The sequence below is a fragment of the Protopterus annectens genome, chromosome 9.part0 (assembly GCF_019279795.1).
Source record: "Protopterus annectens isolate FY-2018-M chromosome 9.part0, PAN1.0, whole genome shotgun sequence".
Classification (NCBI taxonomy): Eukaryota; Metazoa; Chordata; order Ceratodontiformes; family Protopteridae; genus Protopterus; species Protopterus annectens.
In genome coordinates this window covers 1,809,146,163-1,809,168,260 of record NC_056743.1, presented here as the reverse complement: position 1 = coordinate 1,809,168,260, position 22,098 = coordinate 1,809,146,163, and the positions used below count along the sequence as shown (strand labels likewise).

At 41.1% G+C, this 22,098-nt stretch overlaps 1 protein-coding gene across 2 annotated transcripts in view; it reads right to left on the bottom strand.

Annotated features, from left to right (window-relative positions):
* SYCE2 (synaptonemal complex central element protein 2) overlaps positions 1-22,098 on the bottom strand; it is a 384,804-nt gene that overhangs the window by 294,180 nt on the left and 68,526 nt on the right. The window lies entirely within an intron of this gene.

Below are 22,098 nucleotides of genomic sequence, written 5' to 3'. Positions count from 1 at the left end.
CTCATACTACAGGTGGTTATCTCCCCATAATGTACTAAGCACTGGATGGTAGTGTGGAGGTGGTAATACTGCAGGCTTGAGACTGTGCCCTGTCCTTCTCACGATGTGTCTCCCACCAGAGGCAGAGTTGGGCCAGCCAATGAAAATGCATCAGCTATGATGTGTGGCTGCCCAGAAGCTCCTACTGCATACAAACTCCTGACTTCAAATGTCTATGATGCTGTATATCTGGGGCACAGGCCTACATGATGTTGGGGAACTGTCTCATTCTGATGATGATGGCAGCCAATTCCTGGCATGGTCAGGGATTGGGATGGTGGACTCCCTGATGTGGTCCTCTACTGACGTGCAAGTGGGCTGCCAAAGGGTGTGCAGCCTACTGATGTCAGCTATCTGTCAGTGGCCATTCTTTGGAGTTGCTTTTAATTCCATTAAAAGCACTGATGTCATCCATCATGTCCTTAAAGACAAAACGTATGGAAGGCGAATTTGCTTTTCCTGGGTTTCCCAGCTTCAGACATCACAACATGTAACTGCAAAGAAATATCAATGGGAGTTGTGGTAACATCATATACAGCATACCTCTATACTCTCATACATGCAACATAGCAGAGGTGGTAAGATCCACATGATCTTGCAATGTGTATTGGGGAACTACCCAAATATACTTCTTGGACCCTTAAAAAGGTGTTATGTATGAGTTATCCACACAGGGTAGAGGTGAATTACTTCCTGGGGAGTAGGACATAAGCCCCCCACATAGGTGTATGTGGAACAGCTCCTGGCATCTGTAGGCACACAGGCCACAAATTCAGGCATATTTGCTCCATGCACTCTTTGGAGGACTACAACATTATTTATTGGCATCTCAGTGCACTCCCTTACTGAGGAAGTTGCACAGGCCAAGAACAAGCTATGACTGCTGCTTAGTAACCTCCCTGCTAGTCATGTACACCACAGTTATGTGGTTCACAGTATCTGGGTCCATAGCTCAAAAATCCTATTATGATATCAAAATGTGTATGCATCCCTTAGGTAAACATAGCCTAAAAGAGGACATCCTGTAACATGTGAATGTAATCACCTCAGATTGTACACAGATACCACTGCATGTGTCCAGCCCCCCCCCCCTCAAACTCCCACACATCCAGGCCATGAAGTGCGGCTTCCTATTAAAATATTGAGTACTGACGCACTAAAAAAAAAACTGCAGGAGAAGAGCAAATCTCCAACATCACTCTTTTCCTTTAAATTTCTTTTTTTTTTCCCAAGGAGGCAAGCCACTCTGCACCCCCAAATATCCCAAACTTATATATATTAACTCCAAGATCGCTATACCACAGCAAAAAGGGAATATCCCAAGAAATGGCCATCTCGAACATGCATTTTTATGTCTGTTTTTTCATCCACACATCTTCTGTGTTTCGGGATTCACTCTAGCGGGTCCCGACATTTCAAATGGTCACCATGAAGTGCACACCCCCTACTCTGATTTCTCCATGAGGCCAGTCAGATGCAGTCATTGAGGAACCCATGGGATCTAGAGTCGAGAGGACTCTGTGGAACTGTATCATACTTCCCAGCCGTACCAAATTCCTCAGAATTTACCAGTTTTGAGGGCAAAATAATGGGGTGACACATATTCCCGAGTGGCCTCTTTAATTCTTAATTTCTTTGTTTTTTTTTTTAACAATTTTATCTCCCCACAGCTAGCTATGGGCATACATACCGGAAAGCTTTGCAGTATCTTGTTACCCCACTCCTAAGAAGGAGTTTGCATAAGACAGTAAACAGACATTAAATAAACACGTTCCTCAGTTTCCTACAACCTATGACCCCTTCCAATTCAGACCGACTGCACTCAATTTATGCTTTCTTTTGCAGCTTGGTGTGCTGGCTTTGTTGCTGCAGTTATGACAAGGTTTCTCTCTCTCTTCCCTCCAAGAAAAAAGGAGTGCATTTAGAGCAGTTTTTAACGTCAGCAGGGTAGGAGTGTGTTGCTCAGCTCAGAAGCAACAGTAACTCAATGAACTCCCCAGCTTCACAGGCAACTCATAGGTTCATAGGTTGGTACTAAGCTATCAGCCCTAGGGCCTATACAAGCCTAGCCATAACAATTCCCTGGCTATTTCTTCCCACAATATTTACTTCCCTGTGGAGTAAATGGAGGTGGAGTTTTCCTTTAACTTGACAACTAAATCTTTCAGATATTTGGGATCAGCTGTTCATTTCTTGTGCAGCTGAGAAGAAGGGATAACCTGTGTCAAAAGAGACCATTTCCAAATGGATGTCTAAGACTATTATCTTTTGTTATACTCACCATAAGAAAACTATTCAGGCAGGGCCTTGGCTTTATGGCTTTTTGGAAAGGGTTGGATTCTAGAAGTATTCTAGAAGCAAAAACTTGGTTCTCTGTACATCCTTTTACAAAACACTACAAGCTTGATTCCTTCACTAGGTCTAGATCAGACTTTGCTGGGACCATTCTCCAGGGATACCTGGATCCTTTTCCTTCCACCTTCCAAAAGCAGTAAGCTAGGGTAATTTATCCATATAGCTAAAGCTATTTCAGCAGTGATCAATATGAGCATAGTACAGCTATGTAAGTAAACATACCATAATAGTAGATGTTTGAATGATCTTTGTTGCATTAGATGCTTCCTCACTCCGTCCCCTTTGGGGTTTTTTTTGTGTGTGGTTTATGCCAGGGTGGGAATATTTTTTTTTTATTCCTACCATTGTCCTTTCAGTGCTCGGCCTGTCTTTCTGTTGGCATGAAAGCTCTGAAAGGCTTGGTGCCCAAATCTTTCTTTTTAGTCGGCTGATTGATGGTTTGGACATGTGGAAGATACTCTGAAGCTTTGGAAGCTGGCCAGCTGTTGTCTTATGCAGAATATAACCCATATATCTAAGGCTACTCCAGCAGTGATCACTTGAGCATCTACTGCTATTGTAAGTTTACTTAGACAGCTGTACTTGTTTCATTTTCAACGACAGTCCAAGCCACTGTTTTTAAAGGTAGAGAGCATACATCACAGCTTTCGACTGAATCCAAGACATATCCCAAAATAATCAGGAACAATTTAAAATATTAGTACTCTTGACTTGACATTGGTAGAATAAGTGCATGTAAAGTAACCTTCATTAAAAGTAAGTTTGTAATTCTAATTATTGTAATTACTAAGTGCAATCTACCCATTTTCTGGCAAAAATCAGAGATATCTCTAAAAATTGGGGAGGAACTGAGTAGTATGGCAGACATGAAGCATAGGTCTTAGGGGTTGAGGGAGAGGGATCGCTTTTCAGGGGACGTGAGAGTACAGCTGACTTTTGTTTCTCAAGAAAGAGTCAGTAGGAAAAAAAATGCAGGATTTTACGACAGAAGCTAGAAGTCTTTTTGCTGCTTTAAAATTGATGGGATGCTTCCAGTGCGTGTTCATCACTTTTGGTTTGAGTTTTCTTACTAGGACATTGCCTTAGAATAACCTCAAAAATGCAAGGAATGCTAATCGGTATATATTTTGCTGTGGCGCTTTGGGCCCGAGTTCATTGTTGGAGATTATTGATCTTTAAATCGTTTATTTCAAAAATGTTAATTTTGTTTGTTAGAGCTGTTAATATAAACATTAGGAAGTCTACATACATAATGTTGTATAATAATGTCAGAAATGTTTGTCCTCTATGTACAGACTGATTAAATCCTTAAAATGGTACACAGTCAGCACAAAGAAAAAACGTTTGTCATTTCTTTAGTTACTGATTCTCATAACTAAAAAGAAACAGAAATTTCAGTTTTGAGTCAAAGACTCAAATGTAGATAGCTCTATATAAAGATCTGTGTAAAGGTTTTATGCCCTGCACTCAGTGGTTTACACGTGACTTCCCCATACAGGCGTCTAACTTGATTTTAAATTCTTATTGTATACATTTTTCTCATTTCTGTTGGTAGCCTTCTCCAGACTTTAGCTAGTCCTAATTTGGGATAACATTTATTTATTTATTTTGATAATTGAGTGTATTATCTGTAGCAAGAAGCCTTTTCTACCATTTATATTATGAGCTGGCATTTAAACTGAGGCAGTATGCTACTGTATCAATTGGCATTACCCTAAATACTTGTATCAAATCTTGTCTTTGAATCTTTTAACTCAGAATGCAAGTTTAACTTATCAAGCCTTTTAGGGTGCAATGGTGAATGTAACAGAGCAGACATCTTAGCAAATACATGTTGGATCTTTTCATGTTTCTTTACATCCAGACAGGAAGGAATACAGGCAAAAAATAGATCCATTCTAAACTACTGGATGTGTAAAGTCCAAAGATATATGTGTATGCACAGAGGTAGTAAGAGCTCTGGAGCTAATGAAGAAATTGCTTGTGAGCTCTGACAATACATTTCCACTTTTCATATTATCGCAGAATGTCCACATTTTTTATTCATATTTTTAATCTGCTCCTCATAAAATATGGCTTTCTGACAAATCATTGAATATTTATGTCACTAAATAATGACACACATTTGAGTTTCAGACAGTATTATTCTTTATAAAATGTATGCTCGCACAAATCCTGTTATTCTAAGTTTATAAGAACAATATTTAAAATCTGTCCCTATTTTTGGGCATTTCCCCCCCATTATTTTAGACTTTGTCCGGATTTCTTGTGCTAAGAGTTTGAGAGGTATGTTTGTCTGTTCTTCAATTTGCATTTGAATGTTGGTATCCTACAATTCTGTTGGAGTGCGTGGGGCTACACAATTATGTATGCAAATTTTATGTTAACCAGCACCCAGATTTTTGGCCAGTTGTACCTACTTTTCATGGGTCTTTGTACAGATTTTTAATGTTTCCAGGTTGAGAGGTATAAACTGTATGTTCCCCACCCCCAACCACTTAGTAAATGTTTCATCAACATCTGCAGTACAAGGAGTTGGAGGATTGTGCATGGACAAGTTGGAGGATTGTGCATGGACACAACATGTAAACATTACTGCTCTGAATGACTGTTCCATAAACATCCAGTCTACCCACGTTAGCACTGTGTTGCTTGTTCCCCACAACCCACATACTAGACACAACTTTCTCAGTAATCCCATCAAAATAACAAGTATTATGCATAATACGTCCAAAGTATAAAACATCTATCTGACATATGTAATCCCACCACCACACACACAGGCACATGAGCAAACACAAATCACTCGAGCAGTACTGTCATATCTGCACATGTGCACTTAATCCAGCAAAACACCTCCTAAAATTGTCATATCAAGAGTCAGTGGACAGAACTTTTGCATTCCTTGAACTGCAGAGTCAAAAAGGATAGAACCCTCATAACTTGTGTGGAAGTTATCCTGCAGCATCAGTTACCTTCCATGTACCCTTCCATAGCAGTCTACCATGTCTTGCATACAGTGCCCCCACCCAGTGGCAGCACTGTAGTCACAAACAACAATCTAGTCAAACATATAGCAGCACACTGTCAATTATATCATGAAACACCACACAAGACAGGCAATAGAAAGTGAGTAAAATATCATTCCCCACTTATTTACCTTTCTATAAGACCAGTTTCCTTGTAGTAGGTCAGAGCAGATCATTTAATCCATGCTACACAGTTTGTTCTGCAACAATCTTCCAAAGCAAGATGATGCCCATCCCAGAAGCAAGTACTTTTATCCCACAGTTTAAAAGCTCCTAGCACAGCCGTTATGCTAATGAAACTCATTTAGATGAGAACTCTTGAACTCCACATTCACCTCATTGTACAATTAACCAATGCTGCCGAGGCTCAGTGAGACTTCTGAACTCATATTAGCACCTGACCTGCAAGACATGCTGAGAGTAAGTAGGTAGAATAATGATCCCTGCAAGGACATGGGGTAATATATTGCAGCAGTATAACTCATGCAGGCACTAAACAGCAGAAGTATTGCAAGAATAGGCACTGCATTGCTTGTACACTCTTTCCATGCCACTGTTCACACCATAACACCGCCACGCCACACCATATATCTTCATGATGTGCAATGGTGATAATGTGACTTGTTACATCAATTTGCATGTCCACAATATCAATGTGTTTGACAGCAAAAGGGCTACCATAATTCTCTGGACTATGACCATTGTGAATGGCCATAAATAGACAATGGTCCGAATTCTACCACCATGACTGATAGTCATGGTGGTGGAATTCAGACCATTGTCTGTTTACTGTTTTTTATCCGTACCACCTTCAGTAGTTGCAAGGTAATTCTTTTGGATTCTGAATGGCCATGGCTTCGAGGGGCAAGGATACTGGCAGGGCACTGAAGTGGTGCTTTAAAATAATGAAAGCCTTTTTTTCTTGCTACATAGGAACCGCCAATAAAGCTCAACTGAGTTCTCTTATGAGTGTCCTCAGTATAAAGAGGATACCCAGCACAGATTCTAGTGAGCAGTGTTAGCACTATTTAAGGGACCTGAGGAGTTGCCATCCTGACTCTAGTGAGCAGTGTTAGCATCATTTAAATGACCTGAAGAGTTGCCATCCTGACCTCCTACACAGATTGTAAGAGAAGGTCAGAGAGATGGCTCCTGAGATATATTGCATGTATGCAGAGGTTGTCACTGCCCTGTTATTTCCCTTATAGATATTTCTGAATTTAGTGGACATATAATTGATGAGTGTTGTGCTTATTATTATTTTTCAGCAATGATATTACAAAGAACTCTGACTAGTAACAGAAAAGAATGGGGTGGCTATCCAGGAAGAGAGCTGTGCATGACTTAATGCCCTGTTATTTAGTTGTCTGTTTAAGTACTACAACTTAAAAGTGACCACTGCCACAGTTAGTATAATTATTAATAAAAATTATGTAGAGTGTTATAGCTTACCTAGTAACACTACCATAGTTTTAATACATACCAACTAAACTTATGCAGCATTTTGCTATAGTGCTGCAGCTTAGCTAAAACCAACGCCATAGTTTGTACAAGAAGTGAATTGGCTCAAACTAATTTGGGAGGACAGTATGGACAGCTTCTAAAGCTTCAGGGCACCTTCCATGCACTTAAACTGTCAAGCAGCAAGAGGTGAGTTGACTAAAAGGCAAGTCTGCATGCAAAGCCTTTCAAAGCTTTCCTGCTGGCACAGAGAGGGAGGCTGAGTTCTTAAAGGGCAATGCTAGGGAAAAAAATGTCTGCACCCTGGCATAAAAAAAACACACCAAAAGACAAGGGGGGTGGAGGAAGGGAGCAGCTACTACAGCAGTGTCATCCAAACATCTACTGTTAAGGTAAGTTCAACTTACACAACTGTGCTGTGTTCGTCATATTGATCACTGCTGCAGTAGCCTTAGCTATATGGGCAAGTTAACATAGCTAACTATATCTGGAAGGAGAAGAATCCAGAAGCCCCTGGAAAATAGCTCTAGCAAAGCTTAATCAAGACCTAGAGAAGGAATCAACCTTACAGTGCTTTGTAAAAGTATGTACAGACGATCAAGTAGCAGCTTTAAAAGTAGGTCTAGAATCCAACCCTTTCCAAAAAGCCATAGATGAAAAGCAAGGTCCCAGTAGAGAGGGCCATGACTCTGCCTGGAACAGATTTGTTATGGTGAGTATTGTGAAGAAATCAGACACCGTCATCTGTGTTAGTATGTCTGGTTGAGGTTTTGTACATAATTTCAGATTAACATGTGTATTATATGCCAGCATGACTAGCTGAGATATTTTAAATTAAGTTCTTATATATGTTTAATAATTTGTTTGTACAGGATGTTTTAGAGAATTGAACAGCATCCTTTCACATTTCTAACTGCGCATATTTGTAAAGATGATTCTAGATGCAGGTTGTCAGGTCAGCTGATTTACAGATGATGTCATTGGAATGTTCAGTTGCTATGTGTTTACTTTCAAAGACTGATGACAGGCTGGAACTTTAATGAACAGTTGTCTGTTGACTTTCATAGTGTGAAATGTATATAAGAACTGGAACAGTTGAGACAGTCCAGTCAGTTATAGTCACAGTTGTTTCCAGTTACAGTAGTAGTTACAGCAGCTGCTCACCCTTGATGCCTGAAGGACTCACCAAAGAACTGCAAGCTGCCCTTTGCTCTGTTGAATCTTTAGTTTAGATTAGGGATAGTACTCTTTAGTTAGGAAAACATACTTAATTAGTTAGAGGTTTTCTAATTGTTAATTACTATCCTTCAGTATTAATTTCCTTTTCTCTGTGATTGAATTCTGTTTGTTTATTGGAATTACTGATCTACATTTTTAATCTTCTTTCTTCTTCTTCTTTTGGCTGCTCCCATTAGGGGTCGCCACAGCAGATCAACTGTTTCCATTTCTTCCTGTACTCTGCATCTTGCTCTGTCACACCAACCACCTGCATGTCCTCTCTCACCACATCCATAAACCTTATCTTAGGCCTTCCTCTTTTCCTGTTACCTGGCAGCTTCATCCTTAGCATCTTTTTCCCAATATACTCTGCATCCCTCCTCAGCACATGTCCAAACCAACGTAATCTTGCCTCTCTGGCTTTGTCTCCAAACCTTCCAACCTGGGCTGACCCTCTAATATACTTATTCCTAATCCTGTCCATCCTCATTTATTATTAAATATTTTTATTATCTTACATAGTGGTTGGACAATCATTGCATTCTTTAGTGATTTCAGAGTGCTTAATCCTGCTTTGATAATTTCCTAGGGCCACTCCAAAAGCCTGGCTGCTTTAAGTCATTTGCTACCATTTGTTTTGATATCTAGTTTTAATAACTGGACACCCCTTTGAAAGGGCACGTTGACCCTCTGATTGTTGCAGCGTGCTACTGTATTATTTTGGGGAAAGGGACACAGCTGGAAATCTGTGTCAGGCTTTCCCAGAAGTGTTTGGATTTGTGAGATTTTATCTATTTAAATGTGAGTGTATTAGAGGTCTTAAACTGGGACACATTGCTGGGACACATTGCTCTGAAGTGTGTAATATGGAATTACATTAAGGGTGGACAGAAGTGTACAGTCCAGTCTCAAGGTTATAGAGCGTGTTCCTGTTGTGCTTTTAGAGGAAAATTGCCAAATATTACTTTTGCTTCAGTGACACTCTCACACTGGAGTCAGTAGTGAGGCTTGAAGTTTCTTAGTTACTAAACCAGGATAGTAGGGGACATCACTTATTGTTGACTGTTCGGTGAGGTATTGTCTGGACATCAATTATTGTTGGTGGCAGTTCAGGGGGGATATTAGCCGGATGTCACAATTCTAACAAAAGGTAACAAGCTTAGACAGACATTTGGATATAGTCTGTTTTGACACAGGTTGTCCCTCCTTCTTACCTTCACATGAAATGAACAATTGATATGAAGACCTGAAAGACTTGGTTCTGTCAAGATAGTACCTAAGTTGTCTGTGGACATCCAAGGTATGGGTATCCTTACTCTCTCTCTCTCTCTCATTTTAGGTTCAGGAAAGAAACCAGGGAGATGGATAGTTTGGCTTAAAGTAAACTCAGACACCACTGTACGCACAAAAGAAGGATTAGTTCTCAAAAAACCCTGTCCTGATGGAAAATGAGATTGGGTGGACTCATCATAAGAGCTTGCAACTCACATACCCTTCTAGCAGAGGTCAGAGCAATCATTAAAACTGTTTTCCACGTTAAGAACCTCAAGTCAGACAGATTAGCTGGTTCAAATGGAGCAAGTGTTGGCTTCTTCTCTAACATAAAAATTAGATCCCACGGGGGGGGGGGTGCTAGTTTTCTAGGATACCTCATGCAAAATCCCTTTCAAGAACATTTTATTATTTATTTATTTTATTTAACATTTGTTGACCTGGTTAGTCCAACTGAGCTGATAGCCCTTTTTCAGAGGAGACCCAGGGAGAAAATCTCCACAAATTTACGAGATTGTATAAGTAAAATGAATAAAAAAAAACATACTGACATGTGACTACCCTGAAAGAGGAGGAACCATGGGCATACATGTTGAAATGGCCGATAAATGGGCTTTGATAGAGGAATAATAAGGGCCATAGTATAGTAACTCACAGAAATATAGAACAAACTTTACAATAAGAGGAGAAAGCTGTTACATGACAGAGCACAATCCATAAAGAGAAGACACCTTTGATCACACAGAAGAGGTTATCAGGGGACCTGGGACCCAGGTTGACAGTGGCCTTTCTTTGCTCACATTGCTAAAGTGGTTAAAACCTTATGCTGCCAGACTGAAGAAACTCCAGCTGCTCAGAGGTGACCTGTGCCTCTACAGATCCACTAGAGCAAGCGACTTAAACCTTTCCATGTGAGGCAGAGCACAATCATCTCTGTGTCACTGCTGGACAGAGGCACAACAAACTAATGGGCACAGTATTTTGATAGCCTAGTATAAACCTATGAACCTATGAACCTAAAACAACAGAACAACTAGTCCTGAATGTATGTTGGTTATGTAGTTGACACCAACTAGAAAACTTTTTCCTTTTGCTAATATATAATCTTTTGGTAGTGGCTTTTTTGCCTGCATTAGTACCTGATGCACGTCTTCAGAAAACAGGTGCCTAAACGGAATTAAGATCCTATCATCCAAGCAGTCAACTAGAGATTATTGATGTTGGGGTGTATCAAACACCACTAGTCCTGTGTGAGTAGATCCAGTCTGTAAGGAAGCTTACACTAATTGCCCCTGGCCATATCCAAAAGAAGGGGAGAACCACAGTTGCCTGGGCCAGAAGGGAGTCACCACAGTGATCTTGGAGGATTCCATCTGAATCTTCACAAGTACCCTGGATGTTAGTGGAAAGGGTGGAAAAGCATACAGGAATATTCCTATCCAAGAAAAGAAAAGTCATCTGTCTTCCAGGCCTACTTGTATGGAGTTCTGGAACAGAATTTTGCCAGATGATTGTTCAGAGAGTAGACAAAGAGGTCTACTTGAGGAATTCCCCACAGATGAATGAAATCTGGGAAGACCACCTGGTCTAGTTTCCATTCATGAGGGTCTTCCCTAGTCCTGCTCATCTTGTCTGCCACACAGTTTTGCTCTAACAGAATGAAGGACGCCTGGAGAGTGACTGTGTGCTGTGAAGCAATATTCCAAACTAACATGGTGACTGTGAAAAGAGGCTACAACCCAGTTCCCGCTTGCTTGTTGATGTACAACAAAAGCAAAGGTTGTGAAGTGACAATATTTTAAATTTGGGTACTATCACAAACATATTTAGGAAAGAAAGATCCAGAACTGGTCTCCAAGAATTTTCTTTCTTTTGCACTAGGAATATCGTTGAATAAAACCTCTTCCCCACCTTGGAAAGAGGAACTGGTTATATCACTCCTTGGGAACAGCATGTGATGAAGAATAGGTGGAAACAAAACAGTCTGATCTGGTGGATGAGGAATGACCCCATGGAAAGGAGGAATTTTCTTCCACTGCCATCTGTAACCTTGATGAATGATTTTCAGAACCCATTTGTCTGAAGCAATCTCTTGCCAAAGAAAAAAAATAGTAATTCAGACTTTCTGGAAGAGAAAAGAGGACAGAGTGGGAGGGGGTTACAAAGTCTCTTAAAAAGTCATTCAGACTTGTTGGACTGTCCTTCATTTTGGAGTGCTGAGACTTCTTTTTTTGGAATCCCCTTGCCATTTCTTCTTAAACATCTGTCTACCTCCATTCTGCTGAGGCTGTTTATTCTTTTTTTTTTGAAAATCCCTTGGACAATCTGAAAAAAGAGGACTGAAAAATCTTAAGAGATTCCCTGGATCAGCTTGTCCCTTTCATAATAAATTTTTATTAACTCTGCATTAGAGAGGCCAAACACTACATATCTATCCCAGGGAGAATTTAAAATCTCATTTTGTTACACCATCTGGGAGGTTATGAGAATGCAGCCAAGTAAACCTCCTTAAAACAGTACCAGTAGCAGTAGTCCTAGAAGTATCAGCATAGTCATACACACACAGGGAACAATGAATAGTGGCCTCTGCAATAGAAAAAATTTAAAGTTATTTAAAGCAGATTTTTCTTCACAAGAAAAACTGTAGATAAAACATTCCTCATACTTTCACAATTTGTTAGAACAAACTTTCACATATGAGCCTGGCAATTCAAAATTATGAAAATCAAAGTTGCAGAAGTATACACTTTTCCCATATCTATCAATAATTTCTTCATCCTTATTAGAAAGAGTAGGATTGGAATTAACTAAGTGCTTAGCAGCAGCAGAATCATGTACAGCTATAGCTGTTAAGTTGGGTATGGGAACAGTGCATAAAAAATTTAAAAGACTTGAGAAACTTTATACATCCTATCAGCCTTTTTAGGGGCAGCTGCCTGACCATCAGGAAAACTGTAGGCAGTAAGACATGCATCCTTTAAAGGAGACAGGATGGAAGGAATGGGTTTAGTTTTTGGAAACACCTGTAACAACTCGTAGTATTTTCTAAGCCACTGGGAAACCTCAGTGTTCCCTAATGAAAACATTAATACATTCTACTAATAACCTCAGAGAAAGAAAAACTCCCGCAGGGAGAATCAGAAACTGAGCTCTTCTCTGAGTCTGAATCAGAAATCTGACGACAAAACCCTGAATCCATCCATGTATCTTCCTGTTCAAATTCTGAATCTTGAATCTCTTCAGGAAAAGAGGAATCATTCTTTTACCAGAAACTGCTCTACAAGAAGGATCAATAGCCTGCATTAAACCCTGAGCTAGTCTCAGTAAACTAATCCTAGTCAAGGAATTTTGAGAAGTACATACATGCCTGGGTTTCTCTTTATTTTTGACAGGAAAAATAGGGTCAATCATGTTACTAATGGGAGCAGCTTCTTCCCCAGAGATGGACACAGCATTCTGCCATAACAGGGAAGCCTTCTCTCTTCCTTCTCCTGTGGTTGACAAGAGTGTCTCTCCTTTACCCAGAGAGTAGATTCCAACAGTCACAGAGGGCGTGGCTAACCTCCAGTCCATAAAAGCTGTAGGTGCTACACCAGATGGATCCAGAGCAAAAGATGAGTGGTCTGAGGTACAACAAATAACCACAGCAGAGTCACCCACCTTCAGCTGAGGTAAATTGATAGCCTGCTGTGGTGGCAAAGGTTGTTTACTTAATTTTTTTCTTTTTGTCACTGGGATCAGCAACAACCATGGGAACAGTAGTCTGTTCCACAGTCAAGCAGAAAATTCCAGTAAAAATACCTGTCCACAAACGTTACTTTTTTGACAGAAAAAAACACAGAAAAAAGCACTTTAAAACACTATGGCAGTCACACAATGGAAAAATAAACACAACTTCACTGCAGAAGATATGTTTTCAGTTACATTATATTACTTTTAAACTGACAAAAAGAAACAAGTGCTTCATTTAAAAGAACATTACAGTCTCAAGACAGTCCATTAAATAACAACACTCCTAACTTTAAAATAACTTTCCAGAAGAGTAATGTAAGAAAACAACAAAATTTAAGAAATTGATTTTTTTCCACCAAAAGAACCTACCTGCCCAGCAAAGAAAAGCACAAGCTGACTGACAATCCTCAAAAGCCTCAGAGGAACACATTCTTCGGCAGCAATAAAGCTCTGAAGGGCTTGTCTTTTAGTCAGCTCAGCTCAAGCTGCTTGACTGTCTGGGTGTGTGGAAGGTGCCCTGAAGCTTTGGAAGTTGGCCAGCTGTTACATCCTTGGCAGGATATATCCCAATATAGCTAAGGCTAATGTAGCAGTGATCAATATGAAGAACATTCACCATGGTGGGCAGTTTCCATGGCTTAAAACAATGTTAGTGAGGCAATATGAGGGAGCGGAATATGATAATGAGATGTGCTCTCCTCTGGAAATGCCTGCGGTAAGTTATTTAAGCAGCCAAGTGATCACAAAACTGTTTAGCTACTTAAACTGACACCACCACCAATGTTAACACGTGTGCACATCATCATCAACCCCCTTTCTCACATTTTTTACTAGGGGTGGGGGTGTTGTGTCAACTGTCTCAAATTCTATCAACTCAATGCCACTCTCCCATCATACCTCTCAAATTCTTAGTGCAAGAAATCCGGATGAAACTTAAAATAATGGAGGGACAAAGGCCCAAAAAGTAGGGACAGATTTTAAATATTGCTCTTATAAACTTAACCAATTGCTAGAATAACAAGATTTCTATTTGTAGCATTTTCTGAAGAAAACAAAGTCTAAAAACTTTTATATGTCATTACTTAGTGATTTCAATCCTTGGTGATTTGCCAGAAAACCATACATTTTCTGAGGAACAGACTAAAATTTTGAGGCAAAAATCTGGACATTCAATGAAAATCTGGACAGTTGAGACAGCTATGCCTCCTACCTTCTTCAATAATCATGCCTTCTCAGGTCTTCTCTCACAAAATCCATCCACTTCTTTGCTGGATGCCATTGTTTTCTCTTGCCTTCTTCCTGACTGTCACAAATCTTCTTCGCCAGATTGTCTTCTGCTTTTCAACACGTGCCCAAACCACTGTAATATGTTCTCTTTGACCTTTTCTGTAATTGGAGCTACTTTGGTTTTTGCTCTTACTTCCTTATTTCTTTGTCTGTCCCACAGTGTGCAGCCTACCACCTATCTCATGTGCTTCATCGCCATCACATCTAGCTTCCTCAACTGCTCTACCTTTACTACCCAGGTTTCTGTACCATACAGTTGTACTGGTCACTCCCCTGTTTTGTACAGCTTACCTTTCAGTTTTTTGGCATTCTTCTGTCATACATTACCCCTGACACAATGTGACACATGGCTGCAGCAATTCTGAGTCTAGCTTTGACCACCTCATTCTGACTTCCCTTCTCTTTAACCACCCTTCCCAGATAGTTTAAGCTGTTAACCTGTTCCACTATTTTCCCTTCTACCTCAATTCTCAGCTTATCTTGATTTCCCCCATTTGCTGCCATTACAACTGTCTTATCTGTACTCAGTTTCATCCCATGTGCCTTCAATTTTGCATTCCATTCCTCTACCCTTTACTGAAGTTCTTGTTCAGTCTGTTTGCAATGCCACATCATCTGCATACAGCAACTTTGCTCATCTGTCTCCTCTGACCTGTTTACTAATGTAACACATCACCAGTATGAACAGCAGGAGGCTCAGAGCTGAACCCTGATGCACATCCACTCCCACTGGAAACTCTTCTGTGAGCCTGAACATTGTTTGTACTTGAGTCATTATGTCCTTGTAAATACCCTACACTAATTCTACCAATGCTTCTGGGACTCTGAACCATCTCAGGACTGCCCAAATCAACTTTCTTATTATCTGTTCATATGCTTTCTCCAAGTCTAAGAATGCCCAGTTGGACTCTTTCTTTATCTCTAACATACTTTCAATCATCTGTATTAGTGCAAACATCAGGTCAGTTGTGCTGCATCCTGATCTGAATCTGAAATACTCATCTCCCATCTTACTCTGTACTACTCTCTGTGTTTATCAATCACCCTCTCCAGAACTTAAAGTGCAGTGTAACAGGAGTTTGCTATGCCTGTACTGCCCATGGTTGTGGATGTTGCCTTTGTTCTTGTACATGTGCAAAAATGGGAAAAAGGGGTTCTGGATGGATGGATGAATTTTACTAGCATGCTTTTTCTCCATACTGCCATGAATTACCCTCAGCAGACACTTCTCCCCTATCTCATCCAACATCTTGATCATATCTGCTCTGACCTCATCTAAGACTACTGCTTTCCCTGACTTCATTTTCCTTAGTCCTGTTCTTACTTCTTCTAGGGTGGGCTCCTCCTCTTCTTTCCTCAAAGGCTGTATCTGGGAGAGTACAGCGTCTGTGGGTTTTTTTTCATTCAGAAGCTGATGGAAGTACTTCATCTGCTTTGGATGTCCTGTGAACTGGTGAGTAGGTTGTTGCTGGCACTGGTGACTACCTTTTTATCTTTCTGCCTTTGCCTTGGAACCTGATAGAGTTTCTTTATGTCTACTGATGCCTTGTTCTTTTTTACTGTAACTCCTCTCTTAGCCTCTTTGTTAGACAATCGGTATTCTTAGCCTGGTCCACCTTTTCTAACTTTTTCCTGCACTCCTTTCTTTTGATGGCTTCCTGCACTTGTGCACTCCACCACCAGCTCTTCTTATGTACTTTATTTCCACATCTGGGTCAGCCACATATCTGTTCTGTAGTCCTCACATGTGTTGTTTTGAGGCACTGTTATTCTTCTTCAACTCCACGTATTTTCTCTTCATCTTGAGGTCCTACAGCCTTGAGTAATTCCTTGAACTGTTGTTCTTTCTCACCAGTCAACTTCCAGGACTTCAGCCTGGTCTCCATTGACCATACAGCCCCCTCTGACAGCTATTTGCACCTGACTATAACAACCAGTGGTTATGCTGTGGGCCAGCTGTTTCACTGGGGATGACTTTACAATCATTGATTCTACCCCAATAAGAAAGTCTACCTAAGTTGCAAGTTGGCCACTCTTGTATGTGATCTTGTGACTGTCTCTCTTTCTGAACCACGTGTTGGCTGCCATCAAGCCACTTTCCAGAGAGAAGTCCACTATGGTTTTTCCTTCTTTATTCCTGCTGCCCCACACCTGTGGACCCAGGCAGTCCTCACAGCTGTCTGTCCCGATATATCTATTCATGCAACCCATTATCAACACCAATTTCTGTTGTCCTGCTTTGTCAACTTGGTCCTGTACTCTTATCCTCACCATCACAATCCTGCTGTGGATCATACACTGAAATTACAAATAGTGCCCTATCCTTACACTAGAGGCCTGATTACCAAGAGTCTGTCACTAATTCTGTTGCCGCTCTCTCAACACAATTCCCACACCATTTCTGATCTGTGCTAATCTTGGGAAGTAGATTCTGGATCCCAAGACAAGTGGCTTTACTGTTCTGCCCTTCCATCTTGTCTCCTGGATACAGAGGATGTCCAGCCTCCTCCTTAATATCATGTCATCCACTTCCAAGCTGCATCCTGTCAATGAACCTACACTGAGTGTAGCAATTATTAGTTCATGTTTGCCAGGTTGATTTGTTTTACGTCCAGCTTTGGCTCAACAGAACTATCATAGGTGACCCAAGCATGGGTCCCCGGCACAGGTTGGTGTAGGTGGGGTGCTCAACCAACTTATCACTGGAAAATACCCATGCACATTTTGGAAATATTATACAATACAACCAAATCACCTAGAGCCAATTTTTACACCGTTGAGTGGCTATCCCTGACAGAGCACACAGTTCATGATCTATGTTCTATCTTTAGGATACTGTGTTTTACACTTGATGCCCAAAGCAGTTGGTCTATACAACTCTTCTCCTGTTAGACATCATCTAGAGTCTGTGCAGCTGCCCACAGCTCCAATCATGAGTGAGTTTGAGGTGAAAACATTCAGTATGTTTTTGGGAGGTGGAAGGAACTCCACAGAGACACAGGGAGAACTCGTAAACTCCATACAGGCACTGACCGGAGGTCAGGATTAAACTTTGTACCTTGTGCGCGGGAGGTGAAGACCTTAACTATTATACCATCTGGCTTCCTGTATACATAATACATACATACATGCATACAAATATTTCAGGCAAGGGCAATAATGTAATACTAGCCTACCAATATACCAAAACAGTTATTCCCATAATAAGTGTCCAAGTTGCTCTTAAGAAATCTAAACTAGTGCTTGCTTTAATATGATTTGGTAATCTATACAAATGTATCAACTACACTTTGCAGAACCAATTAGTATATCCCTCATTTATATATAACCTCCTAAATAGGTTGTCTGATGATTTTCTACTACTCTTTGACAATTCCAAACATTCCCATGTGTAGCTGTCTCTAAATCCCCTATATACCAGAATAACATCTCCTTTTAAATGTCTATATGAGACTATGTACAAGTTCAGATGTTTTAATGTTTTATGATAACGTAAACTTTCCTATCAGTGGATTCCCTTGGTATACTTCCACTATAGCATTTTCAATTTACTCATACTAGTTTTCTTATAATGTTTCCATATTACTATTATTACTCCATACTCTCGTTTGTGTCCAATATAACTTACAAACAAGAATTTCATCATTTTTGATTTTTCTGACATTATACATTTTTTTTATACAACAAATAGTTTTATACCTATCATTGACCAGTTGGTTAATATAATCAGAAAACTAAAGCTGGATTTATCCATAGGTTCATAGGTAGGTACTAGGCTATCTGCTCGAGGGCATTTATAAACCTAGCCAGAGTGTGTCAGCTTTCGCCGACCCATTGATTAATTAACTGAGCCTCAGTCAAGAAGAGCCAATGAAGTGATCCCAGGGGTGTATTTTCTGTTACCCATCCACTCGTCAAGGTTTTTCTTGAAGAGTGTTAGTGAGGGGCTCTGCCTAATGTAGCTAGGAATTTTGTTCCAAAGCATGGGGAGTCTCTGTGACAGGAATCTATCCCTCCAGTATGTTCTATTTATTGTTATGACGAGGTTTAGCTCACTAGAGCGAGTGGCTCGCAGTGACTTGGATTTCTTTAGGTGGAGCATGTCCATCAATTCTGAGTTGGACATGGCTTTGTAAGTCAGGCAGAGATCACCTCTGAGTAAGCGATATGCCACTGAGTACAGCTGGAGTTTTTCCAGTCTGGCTGCACAGGACGTATGTTTGAGACCAGTAATCCTCTTGGTGAGGTACTTTTGTGGTCTTTCCAGCTGTTGGAAGTGTCTTGTGAGGTACATCCCAAACGGGGCATTGTACTCTATGATGGGTCTGATGAGTGACGAATAGAGGGGCACTATAACCTCTTTTTTATTTCTAGATGCGAACCCTTTAGTAATTAGGTTCATAGGTTCATAGGTTCATACTAGGCTATAGGAATATACCCATTATTTTTGCTGTGCCTCTGTTGAGCAGTGACACTGAGGTAATCCTACTTTGGGGTGTCGTGTGACGGACTACTGTCAACACTCAACCCCAGTCCCCTGTCCTTCTGACTTCTTCTTCTGTACTCAGTGGATTTGCCACTATTTGGGTAGCTAGGGGTTTGTTTGTTGTTTTATGACTATTATTTTTTTTTTTTTTTTTTGGGGCCCAGGCTCTGGCAGTGGCTTATCCAGTTCTGGAGTTCTTTCCTTGAAGGATATCTGTGTGATGTGTGTTCTACTATGGCGCCTAGCAGTCAGTCATTCTGCTTTGTTTGTCATAACCCTCCCCCTGTTGCTTGTACTTTTAAAAAAGTAGAAGTAGAACACAAACAAGAGGGAGACTGAGCTGTGTGGCACACACTTTGTGACAGGCTTGAGTCTGACATGGCCGGCGGCCAGCAACCTGACCTTTTGTCTCTCAGCCCAGCAGCAAACCCATCTTGTGATGTATGGGTTAACATTTAAGCTGATGAGTTTTTCAATGATACCCCTCATCAATGGCTTTGGTGACTGTTGAAAAAGTCAACCAGTTTTAGAGAAGTGATCTGCTACCTGACAAAAAACTGGGATGGATGGAAAGTCTGTCTGCAAATTATTGTCTTTTTTATGAGGGTCCATTATGATCCTCAGAGGTAAGATGATAAAAACAGCTGTCCTAGCTGTGGGTTTAATTGCACTGAACCATCAGCCAATGTGTTGTATGTCTGTAATCTGTCTGTCATTTCAGTACTTTTCTGAGCACTTCTTTGATCTGAGCATCAGGTTTCTTTTTCTCCCAAACTAAAGAAGCTAAAAAAAAAGGCCTTTTGAGTCTTTTTCTCTTTTCTCATTTTTCTCAAAAATTTATTTTTTTTTTTTTTATGAGAGCTCTTTTTTTTTTACTTATAGTGATCAAACCTTTTACCTTTTAAGGATTTTTGCTCTATCTTGTAGTTAGCTTCCTTTTTTTGTTGTAGAGTTTGTTTATGGCTGGGGTCCACCAGAGTGTCTTTTTTGCTTTGCTTGCTGCTTGCCTTCCTGTGTCCTGCAGGTGCGGTAGAAGAGCATTTGTAGGTGATTCAGCGGCTTTTTCACTGTTTTCCGGGCCTTCGGGCTCGGTACAGGGAAGTGTGAAGTCGACTGGTCGAAGAAAGGAAGTTTGAAGTTTCTTTCTTTTACTGTGGTTTTTTATTTTGAGGTGGGTGGGATGAGGACCACCAGCGAGATTAGTTTGTGATCTGATCTCACCAGTGAGGGGGGGTATGTGTGTGTTGAACATTGTTGTGATCCCATGTTCGTGGATGATTCCTCTTGTTTGTTGGGTCCTCTGGTGTGTTGTTCAGTTGGAGTTCATGAATTCCAGGAACTGAACTTACTGGAGGGTGGGGGTGGGGTTGCTGGAGTAGAGTGTTCTAGGTCTATATTAGAAGTCAGTCAAGTCACCTAGTATGATGGTGTTTGGTATCCCCCCTATGTTTCTTCAGGAAGGCCATGCCAGAGAGAGGTTCCTGAGTGAGGGGTGGCCTAACATGCTACAATTTGCAGAGCAGTCTTTGCCCTATGTTAATTGCACCTGGATGGTCTCCGCCACCAGTCTTGCTTTGGTGTGGGGTGGATACCCCCCCTCCCCCCTCCTTTCTTATTGTTTTTTGGCGGATGGGCATGATAAGGGTAGATAACCTGATAGGTGCTAGGGTGTGCTCCAGGAGCCTTGAACCAGGTTTCTGTTTCTGTCACTGCACAGACATCGATGTTCTCCTGAGAGAAGGCCTCGAAGTGCGTGCATTTTGATTTTACTTCTGGCATTGAGCAGCATTACCTTAGTTTTTTTTTTTTTTTGTGTTCTAGTGTGGTTTGGATTTTTTGAGCCTTGCCTAAAAGGCACTATGGGGGTGGCAGAGCCTTTGCCAATATCCGGAATGCTTGTCCATGTCATCCCCCAGGCACACAGACATTGGATGATTTGAATTGAACCACACCAGAGTTTAATTGTTAAAGCTGATCATCTTATCTCTGTGTTGTGGCATCATTCTTGAAGAAGGTAGGACTGCTCAAGGTCAGGGTCATGTCCCTGCCTGGGGCTACATAATCAGAGAGCTCCTCATCTCTTTTCATTGTAGTCCAGGAGATGCGTCTCAGTCGTTTACTTACAGCAGCGACAATGACTGAGTCATATTATTTTACCTGCTGTTGAGAGACCTGAGTGCTTGTGTGTCTGACTGGGGAGTCACAATCTGACTGTGTGTCTGGCATTGTGTTTGGCCTTAAGGGCTGTGACTGTTTGACACTCTGACTGTGAGGTCTAGATGGACTACATAGAAGGATTTCCTAACTACTTTGGCAATATGATTGTCAAAGGAGAGATTACTATCTACCTGGGCCCCCAGATCTCTTATTACCTCTTCTGTATTAAGGGGACTACCACCTATGTGGTAATTCATGGGTGTTTTGTTTTTGCCAAATGGGATGACTATGCATTTTTTGGCATTTAGCTTGAGACCATGACTTTCACACCAGGTGTCCGTCTCAGTAAGGCCCTTTTGGAGAATGTCCGTGTCAGTCGGAGAGTCAATTATGGCTCCCAGTTTGCAGTCATCTGTGAACTTGGTTAGCCATACTCCTCCTGTGTTTGCCTGTACTTCTGAGAAGTATATGCCGAACAGTAGGGGTCCCAGGACCGAGCCTTGTGGGACATCACTTGTGACTGGTTTAGAGTCGGACCTGGAGCCTGCTATTCTTACAGTGTGAGTTCTGTCTGTAAGCCAGCTGGCAACCCATCTTGTGATGTAGGGGTTTATATTCAGGCTAGTGAGTTTTTCTATAATTCCCCGAGTGGGGAATGGTGTCAAAAGCCTTGGCGAGGTCAAGGTAGGCTGTGTGAACTACCTTCCCCTCATCTATGGCCTTGGTGACTGTCTCGAAAAAGTCAACCAGGTTTAGTAGGCATGATCTTCCTTAACAAAGCCGAACTGGGTCGGGTCAAGTGTTTGGAGGTTCCCAATGTCTTTGTTAATGAGTTCCATGATGATGCGCTCCATAGCCTTGCAGACCAGGCTAGTGAGGTTTATAGGGCGATAGTTACCAGAGTCAGTTGTGGCCCCTCCTTTGTGGAGCGGAATAACCGTTGCTGTGTGCCATTCTATGGGTATGTAGCCTGTGGAGAGGCTGAGGTTGAACAGTGTGTTTAGGTGGGAGGTTAGTTCGTTCTGTAGTTCGTGCAAGACACAGCCTGGGAACCATCTGGCT